Here is a 7,522-nt window from a genome sequence, read left to right on the forward strand (position 1 = left end):
GGGTTAATCCGGCCCTGCCTGAACCAGGTTTTAACAATTCAACTCTGAATGTTAAATGGGGATTGAAAAAAAAATCAGATTCCACATGTGACTTGTATGTGACCTGTCTGCATTTAGACTTATTTAAACAAATCAGATTCCAATCTGGATGTGGCACAGATAGATCTGATTCAGGCTAGATTTGGCTGTCAGTGTAAATGGTGCCAAAGGGAAATGTGTTCTGCACTGACCTTAGAGTATATATACTCATTTAAACACTTAACCATAATTAGATTTTAATTGGAAAATTGATAATTTTCAGTGTTTCCAGGGATGGAGGCTTGAAGACGGGGTAGATGGAGAGACATACGCCTGGCAGAAAATGACTTTCGCCTACTTGTAGGTTATCAAACCATGTATTTATATCGGTAAATAATCATGTTGATGCTAAATCAACATTAACATTTCATGTACAGCTGCTATTTAAAAAAAGGTTTTTTGAATTCGGACTCGGGAGTACAGAAGCCTATGGTAAAACACATAATAATTGGAAGAAATATTGGTTTTGAACAGTAAAGATATCAGGATTATGTTAAACCTGGCTGTTATCCTGGTCCGGATCAAGTCCACATCATTAGTTTCCATGGAAACAAGTGTGGCATTCATTGCTTTCATGAAACCGAATCAAGCCTCAACATAATCAGGTTAACTAGCTATCAGCCCTCATGAAACCGGTTAATCGCTGATCCAGGATATATTAAGCCAGGATATCTGTTAAATCCCGGCTTAATACATTTCATTAGATAGGCCCCTGCTTGTATTGACCTTTGTATGGAAAACATATTAATATAATTTATATCTGACATGGATGTATATGTATTTAATGGACTATATTGGATTATATATTGTTTTTTAATTCAGGAAATGAAAGTGTTTAGGTGTCTCCTTTTTTTCGTCTTCTTTACATAATACAAATATTAACAAGAGCTTATAGTTGTTACTAAATAATTGTACCAAATTATTATTGTTTTTTACAGCATAAACATAAATGGTTAAACAGTGACACCTGCTGGATATAATCACTTACTGCAGACATTCTCAAAGCTTTTCATTTTAAACTAAAGACACAGGCCAGAACCACAAAAGGAACCAACCAAATGGACCCTTACGTGTGTCTGATGAATTGAAAATGGTGGACCCTGTTAATGTAAACAAGTGTAATGCTCAGTGTGTCGTCCACACAGTAACTAGCCTAGGAAACCCAGACGTTAGTAACAGTCTTTGTATTGAGTTGTGCTTTCACAGGGGTGGGGGGTGCTGTAGCAGTGGGTGGAGTTTAGTCAGGAAGCAGAGCAGAGGACTCTCAGGACTGACTCTAGACCACAACGGACCGACTCTAGACCACAACAACATTATGCGACGGTAAAAGAAGGACGACACAGACAAACATTTAACATTTAACAAAGGCAATAAGTAAAAAAAAAAGGAATCAGATTTTACAGAGGCCAGTTTCGAATTGCAGCCATCCGTAGGTGCCCTTTGAGAGCGTTTTTGAAGGAGTCAAGGGATTCATATGTCTTAATGACTGTTGGTAGGGCGTTCCACATTTTGGTGGCATGTCTGTTTGTAGTGCGCCCGCTTGTATCTGCGCGCGCCCACGTGTTACGTGTGCGTGTGTGCGTGTGTGTGCGCGCACAAAACGGCAGGGATTAATGACACACACACACACACACACACAGAGAGAGAGAGAGGATAGATGCTTCTTCTCCATAGCACTGCATGCCGTCTCTCCGCCATCATGCCTGTGTTCTACTCTCCGGTACCACAGAACCTGCGCATGGGTCTGGCCTACGTGGGCGGCTCGGTGTTCTCCGGCAACCGGACCAGAGACAGTGACTTCGCCAGGGAGCAGCAGCAGCAGGCTGGCAGCTCAGGTTGGGACAGTCCGTTAAACTGGTTGAGAATCACTGCTATAGAGCCTAGAGCTGTACAAATCTTATTTTTATGAGGTTATGAGGGGTTCCTTGACATGAAAAAGTTTTAGAACTGCGCTGTAATTGGCAGGTGGCCAAAGTACTGTTTTACTTCACTAAACGTATCAGTAGGCCTACTGCAATATGTAGAACAACTTCGTTGCAAGTAAAAGTCCACAATCAAAATGTTTACTTTGTGCAAAATAATTTGGCATAAAAATGTACTTAAAGTGGGGGCACGGAGGCACAGTTGGTAGTGCTGTCGCCTCACAGCTAGAAGGTCCTGGGTTCGATTCCCGCTCGGGGCGCTGTGGGTGCTGGCGGCGTGTTTCCTCCTCCGCGTCATCAGTGCCCATACCCGAGGCGGGGTTGGCGAAAGGGCCTTTCTGTGTGGAGTTTGCATGTTCTCCCCGTCTAAAAACATGCAGTAATCCTGGTCTCTAAACTGCCTCCCCCTGGCCAGCCGGGGCGCCTGATGGAGGGGAAAGGAACTGGTTGGAATAACGTGTTCCTTCCACGTGCTACGTCCAACCAGGGAAACTCCCCCCCTGTCAGGTGTAAAGGAGCAACTTGGACACTCAGGCATGAAGGAAGCATGAGTTAAGTCCGTTGCTCTCCCCAGGTTGGTGGAGGGTGTGTAGAGCCCAGGATCACATTAGATGATTGACACAGGGGTGAAAAATGGGTTACAAAATCGTGGGATAAAAAATATATATATAAAAAAAAAAAAGTACTTAAAGTACCAAAACTAGAACATACTCAGAATACTCACTATTATTCAGAATATGTGTCTATAAAAAAATATTTGAATGTAACCGATATACAAGCTCACAATGCGACGCATAATTGCGACGCACTGTGAGCTTGTATATCGGCTATTTTTCGTGCTGAAGTGGTTAATGTATGTTTTGTAATAACCCAAATCTACATAATTAGTAGTAACTCAAGTTTTCCAATAAATGTAATGGAGTAAAAGTAAGATTTTCCTCCGAGGAGTAGAAATAAAAGTAGCCTATTGGAATTGCTCAAATAAAATACAAAAAAGCTCAATGTTACCTATATATACTTAAGTAAATTAATATAGTAAATTAGTTAGTTCCACCAATTAGGCACCACATTCATTTATATGAAGTCTTCTCTAGTCGTGGATAATAAGAGTTTAGTTGTATTTATTTTGTAGGCTAACTATAGTACATTTACTTCTCAGAACTTAAATCGGAAAACCACTAATTTTCAACATTAAACTCATTAATGTCATTAAGTATTATGCCAAAACCTGCAGGTATATATACCTGATGAACTGGTGGGTGTGGCCACATAAAAACATAACTCACCAATGCACCATTTACCATTTCTACTTCACAGTGGCCAAAGCTGGTGTCTCACCTGCCCCTCCAGATGCTCATGTACTTCAACATGTTCTACTTCCCCTGCTGGTGGTTCTCTGCTGTCGTCATGCTGCAGGTCAAGGTACGCGCACACACACACACACACACACACACACACACACACACACACACACACACACACACACACACACACGTACGTACATGTATGTATTTGGTTAAAATGGGTAGGGTTTAAAAAAAGGCAAGAGCTTGCTCTGGTGCACTGGCCTAAAAGTGGGTCCTTAAAAACTGCTAAAACTTCTGAAATGTATGTATGTAGGTATGTATGTGTGTAGTATTTAAAAGGGGGGCTTTTTTGTAAAAAGCCCAGCCCACAATACCTTCATATATTTAAAACCAATCCAAAATAGGGTTACCAGTGAAGGGCAAACTGCCTATTCACTGGGGACTATGCAAGGCAGAGGCGTCCACCCCCCTGAGTCCAAGTTACGTACGTACATGTATGTATATTTCTTGTTTGCAACCTGCTGTCCCTGTTATTCAGATAGCATGTTACATACATACGTACCCCTGTTCCAACCTGTGTTATTCAGATAGCATGTTATTCAGATAGCATGTTATTCAGATAACATGTTATTCACATGTTACAGATACTATAGGTTTACTGTTTAGCTGGTATTCTAGACTCTCTTTGAGGCTGCACTCCTTTTCATACATACTGTTTAACTGTTTATTGACTTTAGTGTTCAATAAACATGTGAAAGTCACTTGACTCTGGATAACCGCATGGGCTAAATGCCAAACGTGTAATTAATGTACACTCACAGAATATTATTTCAAGCTGTGGCACAGCTTGTAAGATCTTCTATTTTTGAAAAATCTTGAAAATGAGTGCAAATCATTGAATATAATATTCTTTCACAGAAAACGTGTTTAACTCATCTTTGCTTCTGGGGAGCAAAGATGAAAATATTTTTCAGATGAGGGTCGGTGGCCAATTAAATTTGTGGGGTCCTTGACATGAAATAGTTTGAGAACCACTGATATAGAAACATACGTTTTTCAGAAGAAAAAAAAACGTGATTCAGAAGAGATTTTGTGGAATCTGGTCTTTTTCTTTTTTAATTTTAGTTTATTCGCACAATAAAAACGGTACAAAAAAAGGTAACATCAATAAAAGAGAAGTGTGTGCAGGTGAGAAAAGAAACCCAGGGAGGGCTTATATGTGGTTCTCACCAAAGTTAATATACAAATAGTAATATACAAATAGTAAGACAAAGTAATCAAACATAGGTATGGAAAATAACAAAAACAAAAACAACAAGAAATACATTATTTACACTTGTGAAGTGTGTGTGTGTGTGTGTGTGTGTGTGTGTGTGTGTGTGTGTGTGTGTGTGTGTGTGTGTGTGTGTGTCTGAGTCCGAGTATGTCTGAGTATGCACAATAAGGCTACATTACGTTAGAATCAATTGGAGAGGTCTCAATTTGGCTAACTCCCCCGTCTCTCTCATGCAGGTGCCAGAGCTGGCGGCGTTCTGGCTCCTGTCCTTCGTGTTCCAGCTGCCCGTCCTGCTGTTCTTCCTGACGGACGAGGCCATCGTCATCCTGCCCCTGGAGAGGGCCGTGCACGCCGTCTACTGGCCTTCCAGATGGCGGAGATCCTGTCGGCGTTCCTGGCGCTGCGCACCATGACGCACAAGCTCACCGTGCTCTTCCACCTGCGCCAGCTCGGCGAGCTGGAGGTGCAGAGCCTGAGGGCCGAGGGCCTGATGGCGCCGTACCACCGCAGGCTCAGCGTGCTGCCCATGCCCATGGCTGCTGTGGATTTGAAAATGTTGATTATCTCTTTAATCTGTTGATTATCTCCTAGAAATAAATCATGTCGACATACATTTCCATATTGCTTTATAGATGTTGCATCCCATCTCGTGGCTTCTGGGTTCACCTTATTTGTAAGCTGCGGTGTCTCTCTCTCTCTTCCACTATATGTATATGGTACTGCAGTGGAACTGTGTTAAATATTTATGGCCACACAGTGGCACTCAACGACCACAAGACGAGGGGGAGCAGAGAGAGACGTTTTGACACTGTGCTGCTGCAAAGTGCAATGGGAAGATTACCATGCAGTGCCTGGTACTGCAGGCTGCAGCCATGTCAAGGTTTTAGTTTTTCTGTATTTGTCCTTTTGGGGGCACTCTAAAAGACCATCCCTGGGACTCATCTAAAAGACCATCCCTGGGACTCATCTAAAAGACCACGCACACACACAAATTGACTGGTACCAATGGCGCAGTGGGCTAGTTCAAACAAAGTGTTGGGTTTTCAATTTCCGGCAATTTCCATTTCCACCATTTCCACAATTTCCGCAATTATCATTTCCGCAATTTCTGCAATTACCGCAATTTCCGCAATTCCGCAATTTGTGCAATTACCATTTCCGCAATTCCGCAATTTCCGCAATTCCGCTTTTTCTGCAATTTCGCAATTTCCGCAATTTCCTAATGTTTCTCATCCTCCGCAACATTCCGCAATTTGCTAATGTTTCTCATCCTCCGCAACACTAAATTGTTCCGGTAAATACAACACATTGAGCAGGGCACTGCAGGGAGTTGAACCCCGTTCCGGTAAACCAGAAGTCCGACACCAGTGCCTTAGTTTTTGTGTTGTTCATTTACAGGTCCAGGTGTGCATACGCATGTGCGCCTGTGCGTGTGTAGGTGCACGCTTCAATATAACCCATCGTTTTTTGTTTTTTTTTTGCCCCTCAAAATGTCTCGGTCTATATTTGTGCTGCTGCTATTTGGTTAAGAGACTACAATACACAGGCTGCTGGGCTATACAGTGGATTGCAGTGCACACATACACATATTCTATGCACTCTACTGTATGTATATTACAGCAATTGTGAGCAATTATAATAATTCCTTCCATTCACTGGTCATCATTTATCATCATGTACTTCTTTGTGGTTGTGCTGTAGGCCTATGTGGTCCCAACCAGTTTTTATATGGTTCACTGTCGAAGACTTGATATCGCGTCTTTCTAAATAAACTTGTTGTCTGCCGAAGACAAAGATATTGCGTCTTTGTTTAATCACTTTATATCAACTAGAGCGGTGGCACTGGCCTACTTGGAATGATACAAGTTGGAAATACATGCATGCCCCCACCCAGATATTATGTCCGTGTCCCTTTTATGCCCATATATGGAGTTATTTGTCAGGCATGCCCAAATATGCAGAGGTCAGAACCACATTGTGATGTCGGAACAGGCCAGCTCCATATACGGAGATCTAGGGGTGATCAGGTTGTGATCAACTGGCTAATTTGGAGCCGGGGAAGAGGCTTTTGTGCTGGTCACCACGTGACCATAGAAACCATAGCAACCCATCGTCTAACGGTACCTGCCACCAACAGGTGTGATATGGTACAATTCGGGAGTTGAACTGGAGTTTGTTGGGAAGTTTAACGGGAGTTTCCTGTAATATACACATCCGTATGAATACTGGAGAACTCGGGTCGCCGACTGTTCTTCATCTTTGCCGAGATTTCTTCCCCTTTCGCCGACTCTTCGTCACTTTCCGGTCCGAGTTCTGTCTGAGAACTCGGACGGAAAGTGACGAAGAGTCGCCGAAACGGGAAGAAATCTCGGCGCTGGAGCGCGCATCTAGCTACTGCATGATGATCATGCACGCTGATCAGACAGCAGATCAATAAAAGCATGCAAAAGCATGGACCGCTACTTTGCATTCATATTCATGTCATATTTACAGTACTACGGCCTTCACAGTGTGTGTGTGTGTGTGTGTGTGCCAGGAGGCGGTGTGTGTGTGTGTGTGTGTGTGTGTGGGTGTGCGCGCGCGCACAAAGTGACCTCACAATCTCCGATCATCTTAATATATTTATATACGCTCCAAAAAGCGTTCATATTTTGCGGGACAGACGGATGAGGAGCAGAAATGAAGCGCCAGCATATCGATCCATTTATCACCACGGAGAGCGCCCTGGATGAGGAGATACGAGTCATTCATGGGAGTCAATGACAAGCTAATAGTTGCACAGAGCATTAGCATACGGCAAGCGAAAAGCGAAATGCCAAAAAAACAAATGGGAATCATTCTGAATATTCTTATCTCGCCCCGTGTCGTTTGGACGTCGCTAGGACGTCCACAGACGAACGGTTTTGGTTATCGTCGTTAGCACAGTAGCTAACATTCAG

The 7,522-nt window shown here is 42.9% G+C and overlaps 1 pseudogene across 1 annotated transcript; it reads left to right on the top strand.

Annotated features, from left to right (window-relative positions):
* Positions 1-1,358: 1,358 nt before the first annotated feature.
* On the top strand, positions 1,359-6,353 carry LOC308309443 (transmembrane protein 17A-like; annotated as a pseudogene). The gene is made up of 4 exons (XR_013966264.1): positions 1,359-1,401; positions 1,808-1,913; positions 3,318-3,422; positions 4,820-6,353. The product of XR_013966264.1 is annotated as a transmembrane protein 17A-like (transcript).
* The last annotated feature ends 1,169 nt before the right edge of the window (positions 6,354-7,522 follow it).

This window comes from Protomyctophum bolini, assembly GCF_963924005.1.
Source record: "Protomyctophum bolini genome assembly, chromosome: 22".
NCBI lineage: Eukaryota > Metazoa > Chordata > Actinopteri > Myctophiformes > Myctophidae > Protomyctophum > Protomyctophum bolini.